Genomic DNA, 16,812 nt, shown 5'->3' on the forward strand with positions numbered 1-16,812 from the left:
CCACAATGTTCATTGCAGCTCTATTTACAACAGCCAGGACATGGAAGCAATTTCCATCCAGAGCACCCCAAAGCTGGAGTGCTCTGCCAGATCACCAACAGTGAAACCTTCCAGTCAACAAGCTCCTTCCATTACAAAGAATATCTGGTCAGCTTTCTTGGTGCCTCAAGATTCAGCAAGGATCACCAGACTTTCCAGAAAAGTCTCTCTGACAGAGACCAAACTAGGCAAACAAAGAGGACCAGGAAGTCAGAGGGAAGAAAATGCAGGCAGGACAATAAAACTTCAACAACACTATAATATCCTCAGAGAGGTAAGAGAGGATATTCTATTCATGAAAAAAGAACAAGCTGCTACAGAAAGGGGAAAACTTACAGGATGAGAAAGAGCTCTTAGAAACTAAAAATATGGTTGAAAAGAAACATTTCACACACGGGCTGGAGATCTAGTCAAATTTTCCAGAAAGTAGAATAAGAACACCAAAAGAGGGAAATAAGAGAAAATATAAGAAAGTTAGAGAATCAATGTAACAAGCTTTAGATAGAATGGAAAAGAATAAATTGTAAAGAAAAATTCCCAGGACTGAAGGGCATGAATTGCTAAATTGATACAGTGTTCTAAGTGCTTGCTGTAATTAATTTTAAAAAGACCCACTCTAAAGCACAGCACTGGAGCGTAATGGCAGTAAAAAGGGCGTTCTAAAAGCTTTCAGAGAGGAGGAAAACAAAGTCAGGTAAAACCCAACAAATCAAGAATCATAATGACAGCAGATTGCAGCAACATTAAACATAAAAGAAAATGGAGCAATTTCTTCAAAATTCTGAGTGAGAATGATTTCCAACCTAGAATTCTATGCCGAAACCATCAGCAAGACGAGGGTACACTAAAAGCATTTTCAGACTTTAAAGACTCAAACGTTTGCCTCAATAAGCATTCAATGAGTATTATGATTCCCATTTGTTGTTTTCCCAATTTTCCTTTCATTCTCTTTATTTTCTTTGTTTCTCTTAAAGTGATACACCTTCGATATACACAAAATAAAATGAATTCCTTCATTCCCTTTAAAAAAAATGAATTAATAGGCAGACAGATTGAGGAATGCCTGAACCACAAAATGGTTTTTGATTTTAGCAAAGCGTTCATCCAAGACTTACATGATAACCTTTTAGCCAAAACAACGAAATGTGGGCTGAGATGATGATGGAACTGTTAGGTGGATTCATGGCCTATTAGAGATGAAAGGAATCTGGGGGTTCATCTGATCCAATCCTCCCATTTTACAGATGAGAACAATAAATCCCCCAAAGAGAAAGGGACTTATCTAAGGAAGATAGTGTCTGGAAGACAGCAGATACTCAATAAACATTTGTTACTTGAATGAGTGCATTAGTAAGTAAATGAGTTAAATCAGAGATTATTCAACCCTTTTAACTCATACATGGAAAAACTGAGGATCTCAAACTAGTTGGTAGCGGGGCCAAGACCAGACTCAGGTTTTCAAATTTAGGCTCAGTACACTTTTCACTAAACTTTGCTAGATTAATGATTGCATCGCTCTAGGAGAATACACAAGGCTCTAAGTCCACGCTCCTACCTAATGCACTGATATATGGAAGCGATCTCATTGTGGGAGGATGGCTTTCAAATCCACGCTGCAGAGGATGCAGAGCTGGGAGAGGCCGCTGGTATTACAGATCACAGGAGCCCAGGGCCTTCGTGGGCTTCTCGCTGGCCTCCTACTCAAGGCAGGGCCCTTTTAAAGATATCCTGCTGTCTGCTTTATGACACTGTTCCCTGCTGGTGGAGAGCTGTGGTTTTAAGAACATTTTCCTTGTATTTGTAATTTCCATCCACGATTCTCAGTCTGCCTTCTAGGGTAGTATAGAAGAAATCTTTCTTCAACAGAGCTTCACATAGGTAAGACTAGATCAAGGATTTCTTAAGTCTTCTTTTTTCCAAACATTCCTTCCAATGGCTCTAGAATGTGTGTTTTCCAATATTTTCTTCATATTCTTCTGGATAAACTTCAGTATGGCACTGTCCCTCCTAATAGGGGGCCCCTAGAACTGAACCCAACCCCTTAGGCGGAGTCTTCAGCACAGACTAAGGCACGCGTTCACTTCCCAGGAGTAGCTGCTATACTTCTATCTATGCGGTCTGAGAGTCTCGTAGTTAAGTCAAGCTGTTGGCATCTACTAAGCAGTATCTACTGCAAAGCCCAATCTGATTCACAGGGTCTTCTCAGGCCTGCTCTTCCCCTTTCTTTACTTGGGGCTCTGAGGCTTTTAACTCAGAGAATTTTCTTTTTATCTTCATTAAATGAGATTTTCTAGCTAAGGCATAGTGTTCTTGACTCTCTCATCTGTCACAGTGGTGATTCTTCCAATTTTGTGTCATCTGCAAACCTGAAATTTATGCTTCGCTGTGTTCACCCAAGTGAGAGATAAAAATGGAGAAAAAGATAGGAACAAGGACAGAGCTCAAAGGTACTATGCTGTAGGCTCCTAACAGATGACCAGATCCACCCAGAGGAGGAACGAGACTTGATCCTGGGCACACTTACTTCCCCCACCAAGGGGGGGAAGTTACAGGGCTTCAGATCTGGCTTCACGTCTATTCATTTGTTCATTCACCATGAATTTATCAAGTGCTGGTTAGAGCTCTCCAGCAAGGAGGAGGGAAATGCAAATGGACACAGAATTCCCTAGGTCTGCTCCTTATCTCCGTCCTCCCCACCCAGGCTTCAGAACCATCCAGGCTAGGCACAAGCAGTCAGTAGAGATGGGGCTGGGGTGGGGCGGGTTAACAGCTATGCAATGAACTTGGGCCTCTGCAACACTGACCCTTAGTCTGGAGATAACTGTCCTGCCCAAGAGGGAGGCATCTCCAGGCTCCTCTGCGCTTGCCCAGGGCTTTCCATACTGCTGATCTGACTGGCCTTGGCAGGAAGGCACTCTCTAGCAAACACGCACCATAGCCTGGGAAACAGCCTAGGGGAATGGCTTTGGAAACCCCAAGATTATCTGCAGCAGAGGGAGGAGAGGCGGCTGGGAGAAACGAGATTACAAAGAGCAGCTCTCCAGGTAGATGAGAAGTTGTGGGCCGGCCCCCAGGCTTTCCTGCAAGTTGTCCACTGTGTGGGCTGTGCAGCCCTGAAAAGTTGAACCTCAGGGGAAATCCAGCCAAAGACCAGAGAGGATTTCACAAAAATGCAAAATGCTATCAAACCTCAGTTATTCAGATGTGAGTCACCATTTCCCACTTTGAGAGTTATTAGGCCTAAAGTCAGACTGCTAGGTTTGAATCTGTCTCCATCGTTACTATGTGTGTAACCTTGAGCAAGTTAATTAGCCTGGCTTTGGCTCATTTTTCTTAGCTATAAAATAGGGGTATTATTAATTCCTACCATATAGAGTTACTGCAAGGATTACAGGCATTAACACAGGTAACACTGACACACATTACATGCCCAACAAATGTTACCTATTGTTTATACAGTAATCATAACTTGGCATGTACTCGAGACATGGTTTCTACACTGATACCTTGTATCTAGGGAATAGAAATCCATTTCCAAAGCATCCTTAATGACCCATATTGAAGGAAACTGGTAGACTGGAAAAAAAATGAAAAGCAATCATATATTCCCAAGCCCAGGTTAAAAGGTTGAGGATATGATTTGGGCTACGATTTTCCTTTATGGGGGCATGAATGTGGACTTCCCTCCTCTTCCTACACCAGACCTCCTAGAGAAACAATAGACTGACATCAAGCCAGGAAGGGATTTCTTAGAACTATTTGCCAAATCAGGCTGCATAACACATTCACGCTGTGGTGATAGGGTGGAGGTGTCCATTCACCCATAGAAATCTGGCAAAACAATCCCCGGAAAGAGGCCACACTTCCCCCTAGTTGACCAGGGAACACCAGTCAGCCTGATTATCATTGGCTAATCTGAGCACAGGCAGGACGGAATTGGGAATAGGGCATGGGTGGGGTTCAGGGGTGACCTGTTGACCTCATGAGAGAGGGGCTTGTCTCAGCCCTTGCTGAGCATGGAAGAGAGAGCCGGCCAGCTGCTGGTGGGCTTGGGGGTGAGTTACAAATTCACATTCAAAAGAAGCACATTCTCCATGCTTTGACTCAGAAAGCAAACACCCATAGTGACTGTCTCCTAGGCCAAAAGAGATGCCAGGGGACATACTGTTGATTTCTCATTTTCAACCTGAAAAAGATGATAATTCACATTTGAATGGCCCTTTATAGCGTACAAAACTCTTTCACAGACATTATCTGATCCTCATGGATCCCTGATTTTACAGAAGAGGAAACTGAGGCTCAGCAAAGGGAAATGACAGGCTCAGGGTCAAGGACAGCAAATCACAAAGGCAGGACTCCAAGTCTTATGAGTGCCGTTATCTCATCCAGGCTCATTCGCTTACTCTCCAGCCAGCCACTGCGCTGGGCACAGGGCACAGAGCAGCGAGGCAGACGGTTGTGATGACCTGCCCTCACCAAGCTGACTGTCTGTCGTGGAACACACATCACGTGAGCACCTGGTGTCATGACAGGGGAACTGTGAGGTGCTGGCCCAGGGATGACGAATGGGGTCCCTCAGAAGTGATGTGCTCCTCCCACTATGGCCCCATGGATACTGCCGTGGTTGTGTCTGCTCTGAGCTGTTTCTGTTATTAGCTTCGGCCCCTCCCTGGGCTGGGACAGTGGACAACAACTTCACTCCCGCTTACCTACCAGCCGGGGGATCCCAGAGCACCTGCCTCTTTCCTGTGCTAGCCTGCTCAGCTCCATCACCACCGGGCCATCTCCAACTGTGCTGGCACCGCCCTGGTGGTGGCAGCTGGAGGAGCTGCCAGCTCTGCAGATGAATGATCCAGAAGAAGTGCCCAGCAAGGAGAGAGCAGCAGCAACAGAAAGGGTTCCCAGAGTCTTACAGCGACTTCCCTAAAAGTTGTCAAGTTTTTGCTGTCAGTGAATCACCATTAGGATTTCCCCTCATTCCTGGTCCTATCCTCCCCCCATTCAGTGTGAAGACGGGCCTTGATCTGTGACCCCACAGTCCTCACTTGTCCAGGTTCACCCACTATTGGGTGAGTCCTAATGGGATTTTCTGCTTCTATCTGCTGCCGTTGGCTGGTTTTGCTCTGGGACTGACTGCCACCCCGTGCCTCGAGTCTGGTTCAGGACACTGTATCTTCCGCACCACTGTCTCCCCACCTGTTACCAGCTACCAGGATGCTCCCTCTGGACGCTGCTTACTACCTGTTCATGCATGATCTGTGATCCAGCTCCATCTTAACCCCTTAAATTTCAATTCAGATCAGCTCTCCAGGAACAGAAGAGCAAAAGCACTGTGTTAATGGCATGCAGTGGCCACTAGAGGGAGGCAAAAACTAGGGAATAGCTGCACCTGGGTGGCTCCACCAGAAGGCGGGACCCTACCCCACGTGGGAAATACAAGATGGACAGTTGCAGAGTGCCTGGCACACAGTAGGTGCTCAATAAATGCTTCCTGGATGAAATTCCTAATTTTAGATTTAACAAAGCAGAGACCAGGACAAGTTAACAGGATGTGATCACAAAATTAGTGTCAGGGCCTAATCTTCTTGGTTCTGAGGCCAGCGTGCCTTTACATCACATGGTCCATGGGTCCTCCTCTTCCTCCTCCTCCCCATCCTCCTCCTCCTCTTCCTCCCTCTCTGCTCCCTCCTCTACCATTTAACCAAGATCAACTACCTGCCCATCCAAATTCCAAAACATTCTTGAACAAAACTGTAGTCATTTGTGACTCTTTTCTTCATCCCTTATATCTGATTTGTCACCTGTTCCTGCCAGGTTATTAAAAACCTCCTTCTCGTCTTTTGGACAACTCCTCGCTAACCCAGGCCCTCACCACCCACCTCTGCATTTCTGCGGGTGTCTCCTCCTCCATGCTCCAGCTTCATCTTAATACTCGATTATTTCAAGTTCACATCAACTTTGCCGTGTCTGCCCCTTCAAATTCCACCAGCTTCATCCTGGCTTCACAGCCCCTCATAATCCTCCCATTCACTTGTTCAACCCAACTTCCACTATTTGTCCAGAGATTTTCTCTGCTTGGTCTCTTGCTGGTACCCCGACAGGTCCGGGTCATTTCTGCCTCTGGACTGCTGTTGATGGGTGGGTGACACTCCAACTGAAAGCTTCCCTTGTCCTCTGCAGACCCTGTCTTCCCCACCACTGAAGGGCAAACACAGCTCTCGATTCCGTGCATCTCATGTCTCTCACGTTCTCTGGCAGCGGTCTGCACAATGGGCTTTCCCCTTCCCGGGACTAAAATTGTCTGTCCAATGTGTCTGATACTGAAGCAGTCAGAAGGACGCAGCCCTCACTTTAGATGGTGCGTGTATATGTGTATATAAGAAAACTTACAGTATCTTGGCTATTCGGCTTAGTTACTGAATAGTCATTTTTGGAGTGCCTTCTTAGTTTTATCAGTTTTCTCCTACTCTATGGCATTGTTTCAACAGTGGAGCATCCCAGAGCTCTGTGTTTGGTACCAGCCAAACTGACTGTGAGTGTGTGCCACGTCACAGCATTCTTCTTCATCATGTTTAGCTTCTTGGTTTTTTTCCTACTAAAATACATCAATATTTGTAACCCAGAACCCGTGTTTCAGTTGGTAGTGGTGGCAATGACGTACAGGTGCATGAGGGAACTGGTAAGGCTAGGAGTTCACTGGAGGACAGCACAGTGGTTTATAGGCTGGATTTTGAACTTGGCAGCCTGAGTCTGAATCCAGGTTCTACCACTGACTAGCTGTGTTAACCTGGCAATGCTGAAGATACAAGGTCTAAGTGCCCCATCAGAAATCCTGAGGTACTAAAATGAACAGAGGTGCCGTTTTGATTAAAGATAATAATGCATGTGAAGCACCTGACATCCAGTTAATGGCTATTGTTCTTGTTATTATTACTATTGTCATTATTATTGGGTGTGATTGGTTGAGTCATTGAGTGTAGATGCAACAGTCCCTTTTCTCTTAGAGAGAGAAATTATTCTTTTTATTTTAAAACTTTTAATAACATACATACAGAGAAGTGCATCTATCAGCTCAATGAATTTTCTCAAACTGAACACACCTGTGTGATCAGCACCCCAACCCCAGAAAAGAACATGAGCGGCACCCTGAAGCCTCACTCACACTCGCTTCCAGGCACAGCCCCCACAACCCATTATTCATTACATTTCTTTTTATTGCGGTGAGGACACCTAACATGAAACCTGTCCTCAACACATTTTTAAGTGCATAGTGCAGTACTGTTAGCTACAGGCACGACGGTGTACAGCAGAACTCTAGAACCTGGAACCCTCCCTTCCAACATTCCTTCTTGTCCTGCTGTCCTGCTGAGTGGCTCTGAGCAGTGAGGGTTCAGCAGAATTGGATAATTTTGACTTCCTTCTGATAGCCACAGGAGCTGGGGCCAAATATTAAGGAAGAGTACTAAACTGCAGGTCTGGTTAGAATATCTGGACTAGAATAAGATTTAACAGCTATGGCAGAATGCAAAGTCAAGGTCATTGACTCTCCAAGAACTGGCGCGAGATGGGAACTTAATTTTCCTTTAAATATAAATCAGCTACACCAAATATGGGTTGTGAACAGCCACCCATACAGTTTCAGAGAAAGCAGAGGAAGAAACAATGTAGATATCTTTTAAAATTTTATGATTCTTTCTTCCCTGTGCCTCTTTCCCTGTGATTAGGAGTTTAGTAGCTAAAAAGGGCGAGCTTGACTTGAAATACATCCTGGACAGAATAACAAAGGAAGCAAGGGGATGACTTGGTGAGGAAGCTGATGGCCCCCAGGAGCACACACCACCCTAGCTAAGAGTTCCTAGGGGCAGCATTTAGGCGGAGAGCAGATTTCTTTATATCCTGAGGAAAGGATGGAAATTAGGGTGGCACTTGGGCAAGTTACAGAAAACTTGGCAATTGCACCTGTGGGAGGGTACCGAGGCCCCAGATTTTAGCACGCAGGGGGGAGAATGAGGTCTTAATTACAGCGATGGTTGGTAGTGTCAACCTCAGGGTATATTTGGTATATATCAGACCAAAAAAGGGAGTCCCCTGCTGGAGCTAGAAACTTTGGTATACAAGTAGGAGGGCACATCCATACTCAGCAACACAACAGGGAAGGCCACCCTAAACATCCATACACCCTCCTCCCCACTTTCCTGGGTCTTCAGCTACAGGCAATGCATTGGATTCCAACTGGGAAACAGTCACCCCTCCCCTCAAGTACAAAGAGGTACTCCTTTCTCAGTGTTTCGACTTCTGGAAAGTCTTGGTCACCTTCAAACCAACTTGGTTTCTGAAGGGAAGAGACTGCTTAGGTAGTCTGAGGTAGACTTAAAGGTAGAGATTCTTCTCCTTTAAGGCTGACCTCAAGTTACTCATTCATTCATTCATTCAACGTATATATGTTAAGTACCCTCGCCTCTGGCTTCACAGCCAGGATAGAATGCAATCCCCAGACGCCTGCCCCAGTCCCACAGACACATCTCCACAGCATATGTGGGCAAGGATGTACTCCACATTCTCGTAGCTCCATCCCACTGTTAAGACCTTCCTGAACTGCGTTTCCACCACTCTCCTCCCCTGCTTCCTACCTCTCCGAGAAAGCCTTCATTAGGCCCTGAGACCTCCAAGGGATTCTTCGAGATGCTCGCTCCCTCCTGTCAGCTGTGTCTAACATGGATCCAGTCTGGGCGCTTTTGGCTCTACGACCATCCCTCGTATCATGAGGGTGCAAGGTTTCCTTCGTGAAGGAGACTTCTGATTTTGCACTTCCCCAGAGGCACTCACCCTCCACACTCACCCTCACAACAACCCTCGTTTATACTGGAGTCCAGGTGAAGTCCCTGCTTAAAATGACCACTGCCTGGCAACCTCTAGGCACTTTGAGAAGGTAACACTGAGTTGTCGATGAAAAGGACAACGAGGGTGGTGTTTGCTTCTTCTGAAAACATCATTAAATCTTAAAATATTTTAGGACCTCTTTTTAAAATGGAATTAAATTAGTGGCTGATGAGAGCTCTCTGGGCTGCGTGCCCTTTCCCCTGATAAAGCCCGCTCTCCAGGCTTTCTGTTGCCTCTCCTGCTTGCACGAAGGAAAATTTGAGACAAAGGAGACAGTTGAGGACAAAAGCGCTCCTGTGCTCAGTCTCTGCCTTCTCAACGGTAAAGGCAGGTGTAGGAGGGGCTGTGTTCTGACGTTGGGCTGAGAGGAGATTTCACAAAGTTAAGACATAGCTGCCCTCCTTATCTACAATCATGTTCCCTTAGAGAAGGCTGGACTCTCTGGGCCTCAGAGAAGCTCCATCAGGGTGGGGTGTGGCACAGAACCCCTACCTGCCTGAACAGTGAAGGCTGAACAGAGATTAATGACACATCCATGACCAGGGCGGCAGTCTCCTCACTGCAGGGCGGGCGCCCAGCCTCCTGCCCCGGCCTCTGGGCAGAGGACACTGGGAACCCAGCCTGGGGGCTGACTTCTTTTCTGGCCAAGCACAGGAAGCAGAGGTCCCTCACCCGCTGGGCTTCCGGGAACAGCTCTGTGTCTCCGTGTGAGGTTCCCACACTTCAACACAGCTACTGCCGGCAGCTGCAAGATGGATTTTTTTTTATCTCGGCACGTGAGGTTTGAGAAAAGAAAGGCCCCTTACACATCAGGGAAGCTGAAAATTAGAGCAAGAAATTCATGATTCATTCCCTAGGTGTAAAGCCACTGTCATATGTGCCACAAATGCCACCGAATTTCCCAGGCCTAGTGTTGATCTCACGCTCACTGGCGAAGGAAGGAGAACACGACAGACCCCAATCTTTACAGAGTTTCACCCTTCCTATACCAGAAAGAGAAAATGAAGAATGAAATGCTCGTTGCTAGAGTAAGAGTCAGCATTTTTGGTCACTATGCAGCAAGTCAAATGTTAGGTAACATAGTAAGTGTAGGGGCCTTCCTAGCGTTGTACATTCTTCAGTACAGGCAGACCATGGAGGAAGAGCACAGACACCACCCCTGGCCTTAAAACTTAAGCGAATCCCCTTTGCGCATAAGAAAATCCTAACCGCTTCACAACATCCTCAAGCACCTGCCTCCTCAGCCTTCCCTTCTGCCACAGCAGCCCTCCATCCACAGGCCCAGCCATGCAGATGGCCAGGCCCTGAACATCCATCCGAGGGCCTCTGGTCAGCTGTCCCATCTGCCTGGAACACCCTGCCCTCCAGTGCCCACCTGCCAAGTTTTCCTGCTCCTTTACGGTTGAGCTCAATTTCCTTATGTCCCGATTGTGAATTATTATTCATTCAACAAATACTTATCGAGTGCTTACAATGTGCCAGGCACTCTTGTAGGGGCTAGGGGTTCAGCACTGAACAAAAGAAACACTTCTGCCCTCATGGAGTTTGCATTCTTGTAGGGGAGGCAGGCAGTAAACAAGATAAATAGGCAAAATAGGCAGCATGTTAGAAGGTTCGTGACAAGTGCTAAAAAGAAAAAGAGAGCAAGGAAAGGGTATGGGAGGTCTGGTGTGCGGGGTGTGAGGTGGAGATGTTGGGGTATCTAGTGGTTTGTATACGTATCTTCTGCAAGGATTTCCCAAACCCCACTACCTCAAAATTGATTTTTTCTTACATGCGGCTGATGAACAGTATAGGTACCTCAATTACGGTATTTAACACCCTTGTATTTATATAGGGGCTATTTTACACATGGGTCACACTCTGCAACTGGAATCCAGGTCCCTAGAGCTTTGGATCTTCAAACTCCAGCCCCCGGCCATATTTTACACAGCCTCTGTTCACACAGTGTTTCCTAAACTGAGAGCTCTGCCCATAGAAGGCAGAATCTAATGCACCCTTGCTTCTCTTTTTTCCCCTTCAATGTTCGTTTTCCTATACCTTTTCCTCCTTATTTTTCTCTCCTGTTTGCAACAGAGGTTTTCTTAATGCTTTCATGAGAAAGGTGGAAAGCATTTCCACCTCCACTGATTTCCCCTCCACTGATAACTTCTGAATGAGACTAACCTCTCATCAAGTAACTGGGGGGCAGTGGGATGGTGGGTGGTGGAAGCTGATCTCTTTATGGAACTCATTTGCAGAGAAAATAATATATTAGAGAAAACATTTTGTAGTGTTTGAAAAATATGTCCACAAATTCTTTGATACTCCACCCTTCAGTGGTTGGTGGAGCTTAATTTCCCTCCACCTGAGTGTTGCCTGGACTTAGAGACTTGCTTCTAGTTAACAGAATATGGCGGAAGTGTTGATGTATGACTTCTGAAGCTAGGAGATAAAAAGCATAGCAGTTACCTCCTTGCTCTCTCTCGGATCGTTGGCTTTGGCGGAAGCCAGCAACCATGTCATGAGGACACTTAAGAGAAAGGTCCACATCGTGAGGAACTGAGGCCTCCTGCCAACAGCCAGGTGAGGGAGCTCTTGTGGAAGTAGGGCTTCTAGCCCCAGTCAGACCTTCAGAGACTGCAGCTCTGGCTGACATCTTGACTGCAACCCCAGGAGAAACCCTGAGCCAGAGGCACCCATCTCAAAGTCACTCTTGGATTCCAGATCCGCAGAAACACTTAGATAATAAATGTTTGTTGTTTTAAGTAGCTAAGCTTTGAGGTAATTTGTTACAAAGCAATAGAAATTGAGTGAGTTCTGTTCTGGTTCTACCACTGACATTGAGGAAGTCAATGAACCTTTCCAAGCCTTAGTTCTTCAGTTGTGGGTAAAGGAGATTTGGGTCAGAAGACTAAGGAGTGCCAGCCCTCAAATCCTATGTTCTCTGAACAGAACACTCCGGGAATAATGTAGTTTGTGTCAGCTATGTGTAAAATGTAACAAACCTTGATCTCTCTGGGCTATTTCTGCAGATTCAGATAGCAAGGAGGTCATCAGCTGAACCCAAAGGTGCAAGCTACGTTCTGGGAGGTGATATTCATCTTAGGAAAGGATACACAAAAAATCCCACCAACAGAAGATTTTGTGCTTAGGAGGGGTCTAGAGAGGTAATATCCTTCACATGGGTGTGGTGCTTCACAACTGACAATGTGCTTTCATGCATTATTTCATTTAATCCTCACAAATCTCCATTTTACAGATGGGGTTGAGGCTCAGAGTTTTGGTAACCTCCTCAACATCAGGCAGTTGTTACGTTCCAGAGTTGAGACCTGAACCACAAATTCTTTGTTACTAAATTCTACTTTGCATTACTCTCAGCTGCCTCCCTGATGATTTGACCACCTATTTATTCTATTAAGCAGATTAAGGACATTGCCTGGCATGACACAACCCCTTCTACAAGAAGCTGCCCTGCTTAGAGCTGCTGACAGGGCAGGCCTTAGACAGCAACATCTTCTGTCACATAACTCCATTCCATCCTGCACCGCCAGGTGACTGGACCAGAGAGGGCACCTGCCCATTGACAGCTACCCTAAAGGCTGACCAGGGACGTAGGACATGACCTGCGGTAAAAAGGTGAGTGGGGCTAAGTGGATTCTCTTTTTAAAAATGTGAACTAGGAAACGGCAAGGGAATGACACACCTACCTGAGGGCAGTACAAGCATTTAGGAGGAGGAGAAAGGTCAGAGGGATCACAATGGGCCATAGGCAAGCCAAGGTTATGTGGGAATAGAAAATGGAGTAAGCAGAGGCGATAAGGTGAAGAAGAGATGTATATATCTGTCTACCTACCTACCAACCTACCTATCTATCTATCTGCCTATCTCCTGAGAAAAGAGAGATGGGGACAGGAAAAAGCAGACACAGGGAGAGGACCTTAAAGTGGGACCACAAATGAAGTCCCTACAACCATCTTGGATCTAGGACCATCCTACAGACCCAGGCTCCACAAGGCCCGAATCTACTGTGGCCACTAGGATTCGATTCCTATGAGAGTCCATCTCCCTCTTTGATTCCTGGTAATACTCACCTCTTTCTTGAGCTCTCTCTCTCTCTCGAGAGTTCTTTACCTTGCAACTAAATGAATTTAATTAGAGCTGGCATGGCTGATGGGAAATTTAATAAACAAAACAGTGTGATTGTAAAATTCCAAGAATCATAAGGGTTTTCTAAATCAAAACACACATACACAAAGAGCTCCATGGATTCTGATAATTAAACAACAAAAACACTTGTGACACCAAAACTGCTTGTATTTCATGGCACCCAAGACACAGGACATGAACTCTACTCCCTCATAAGGACAAGCTGTGACTAGGAACTAACCAACTGTTTTTCAGTTTTAAAGAAACTGCCCGTAACTGTGCAAAAGAGGTGATAATCAGTCCAGAGCAATGCAAAGACCAACTAAGACATCTGTGTGTCCTAAGCTTTGCTGTGAGGGTTTGACTGGCAAACAATTAGGGAAGAGCCTTGTGAACCTCTAAACAGCACTTGGGATGGACATAAACCAGTGCCTCATCAAAGGCTGCATTTTGTTAAATGGTGCCCACTGAACAGAACTTGAACTACCAGAATACTGGCCTTCACAGCATCTGGACACAGTATAAAGAGTTTCGGACTAAAAGTGAAAGATCCTGGGTATGACTCTTCGCTCGGTCACTTAGCAGCCATATGGCTTGGACAAACAACTTCACCTTTCTAAGCCACAGTTACTCCATCTATACAACAAAATGCATGGACTAAATAAAAAATCATCAAGGTCCATTCCAGCTCTAAAACTGTGTCAGTGTAGTTCAAAGATTCTCACCCACTTGTGCACAGCTAGCTGCTCACCGTACACATGTGGTAACCATATTACCGTAGTATGTCTATAAACTCCAAACAAACAAAAAAACCAGGACACATGGTCTGGCCACAGACCATGTCTCTTTATTTTTTTTTTTTTAATAAATTTATTTATGTTTTATTTATTTTTTGGCTGCGTTGGGTCTTCGTTGCTGCGTGCGGGCTTTCTCTAGTTGCGGGGAGGAAGGGCTACTCTTTGTTGCTGTGCGTGGGCTTCTCATTGCGGTGGCTTCTCTTGTTGCGGAGCACGGGCTCTAGGCGCGCGGGCTTCAGTAGTTGTGGCGCACGGGCTCAGTAATTGTGGCTCGCGGGCTCCAGAGCGCAGGCTCGGTAGTTGCAGCGCACGGGCTTAGTTGCTCCGTGGCATGTGGGATCTTCCTGGAGCAGGGCTCGAACCCGTGTCCCCTGCATTAGCAGGCGGATTCTTAACCACTGTGCCACCAGGAAAGCCCCAGATCATGTCTCTTTAAAATCAGAATTGTTCCATAAACTATATGGATAGACCTGGGCCCATGGTGGCCTATACTGTTCTTCTAGAAGGACTTGAATGGGTGACTGAAAATAAAAGAGACTTCTTTGGGGACTTCCCTGGTGGTGCAGTGGTTAAGAATCCACCTGCCAATGCAGGGGAGACGGGTTCGAGCCCTGGTCCAGGAAGATCCCACGTGCCGCGGAGCAACTAAGCCGGTACGCCACAACCACTGAGCCTGCGCTCTAGAGCCCGCGAGCCACAACTACTGAAGCCCACGCATCTAAAGCTCGTGCTCCGCAACAAGGAGAAGCCACCGCAATGAGAAGCCTGCGCACCGCAACGAAGAGTAGCTCCCGCTCGCCGCAACTAGAGAAAACCCGCGCGCAGCAATGAAGACCCAACGTAGCCAAAAATAAATGAAAAAAACCCCCCCAAAAAGAGACTTCTTTGGATGGTTCATTTCTTATCTCAGTTGCATTTAAAATAATTTAAGGTCAAATCTATAAAAATCTACACATCTTTGACCTCTTGCCCTTTTTCCTCCCTTACCTCCTTTAAAAAGAACCTGGAAAACTTAAGGCTTATCTAGCTTCTTTCTTTCAGTTTTCTTATAAAACAGCAGTGGTCACACCCCCTTCTTTATTCAGCACCTCACTAACCCCCTGGGCAGAGTATTTACTTCCCCTCCAATTCTGCTTTGCACTAAGCCCTAAAGCATGCTGCTGGGGGCTGGGGTGTGCAGGGCTGCAGCTGGTCCTGGGCCTCAATGAGATGGATGCGGAGCTGGTGGAAAAGTGGTTCACATAACTATTGTCATGCTCATCATTTAATGGAGCAATGTTCAATGTTTTAAAACTTCCAGTCTTTCGCCTCTCAATTGGGAGAGGATTGGGAACTTTGACTGAAGGCTATTTCCCTCAGGGGATCAATGCATTTTAGAAAGAAGATCTATCAGTCCCCAAAAGGCACAGAAAGCCTAAATACAGGAGAGCAGTTTGTGCTGCATTTTAATATCCCTGAAACATGGTGGTAAGTAGATTCTCTCCTAAAACCCTCTAAGACCATTTGAGGCTACTTCCTGAAATCCCCATCTGACGGCTTCCCTCAGCTCCTCTTCATCGGCCACAGACCACTCCCCACACTGCCTCTTCTTCTGGGAGTGACACGCCCAGCCTCCAGGGCCTGCACACACTCTCAGGGTGGGCTCTGCTGGCCCTCAGGACACTGTGCGACAGCACAGTGGAGATGGTGTGGGAGCACCGGGCCAGGAGACGAGAGTCTGGGCAGCCATGTGGTTCTGCCCCTAAGTGGATGGTGATCTTGGGCAAGTTGCTGGATCTTCCTGGACCTGTTTACTCATCTCTAAATGAGAGCACTGGGTACATGAAAGATAGAAAAGCATTCCTGAGCTCTAACTTTGCGCTCTGATTCACAGCTTGCCCTTCACTGAATCTCAGGGTGGAGGTGCTGAGGACTCAGATTGCACGGGCGGCTGGCGAGCTGCTACAGCCACTCTGAGCTCTTGGCCTTTCGGGGCCCTGACATTTGCTCAGCTTACATCTCCATATTTATCTTTGACATTTTGTCTTTACAGAGCCCTTCTGAAAAAATTGAGGGAAAAGTCTGTCTCCCTCCCACTGCAGAGATAACATCGCTTAATTCCCATTTAAATTTCTCTTGCTACAAGTTCTTTTATGGAAAATTCTCTGCTCTTCTTTTAGTGTCACCATGCCCCAGAATATCCAGCATTGATTTCAGAACGTATTCCAAATGTCAGCCAGCTGCTCTGCAACATGCATACATGTCTTATTCCTCTGACCACAAACTACTACCCTTACTGACTTAACCAAGATTAACAAATACCACTCCTGTCTCTGTCTTGCTCTTGCCCTCTGTCACGCACACACATACACTCCAGCAATTCAATGGCATTTTCCTTGGCTCCTACATCAAGGGCCCTCACAATCATCCCACTGTGTTGAAAGAAGGCAGTGTTGAGAGAAGGCACATCTTGAAATGTCAATCCATACAGTTTAAGAAAAACCCACCACAGTATATTTGTATTGATACTTGTCAATAACCAAAATATTACTTAACCTAACGTGTTTGCCTTTTTGCTCTTGCTGTCAAAATCTGAAGACAAATTCACTCCCAACACCTCCATGGGGACTCTGAAATTGCTCACAACCCCTTGTTCACTCCTTTTTTGATTCCTTCTCATATTATCCTCTTTTAAACCCTTTACATTCTTTTTAAGCAAACAAACTTCTCATCAACAGTAGAGAGTCTTGCTCACTACTTTCTGAGGGAATAGTGGTCCTAAAACAAGAAGATGCTCAACTTCCTTCTTTTCCTATTCCTCTCCTGCCTAGAGAACTAGCCTAAATCCATGAGCATGTAATTTAAGGCCTCTCAGATCCAACCCCTCAATCTTTCCAACTCATCTGCTACCAAGACTGACCCTGGGCTCCAAGTCACAGCTGTACTTGCTGAGTCCCAAACATACCCAGTATTTTCCCATTTCCCTCGC

The sequence above is a fragment of the Eschrichtius robustus genome, chromosome 6 (assembly GCF_028021215.1).
Source record: "Eschrichtius robustus isolate mEscRob2 chromosome 6, mEscRob2.pri, whole genome shotgun sequence".
NCBI classification, from domain to species: domain Eukaryota; kingdom Metazoa; phylum Chordata; class Mammalia; order Artiodactyla; family Eschrichtiidae; genus Eschrichtius; species Eschrichtius robustus.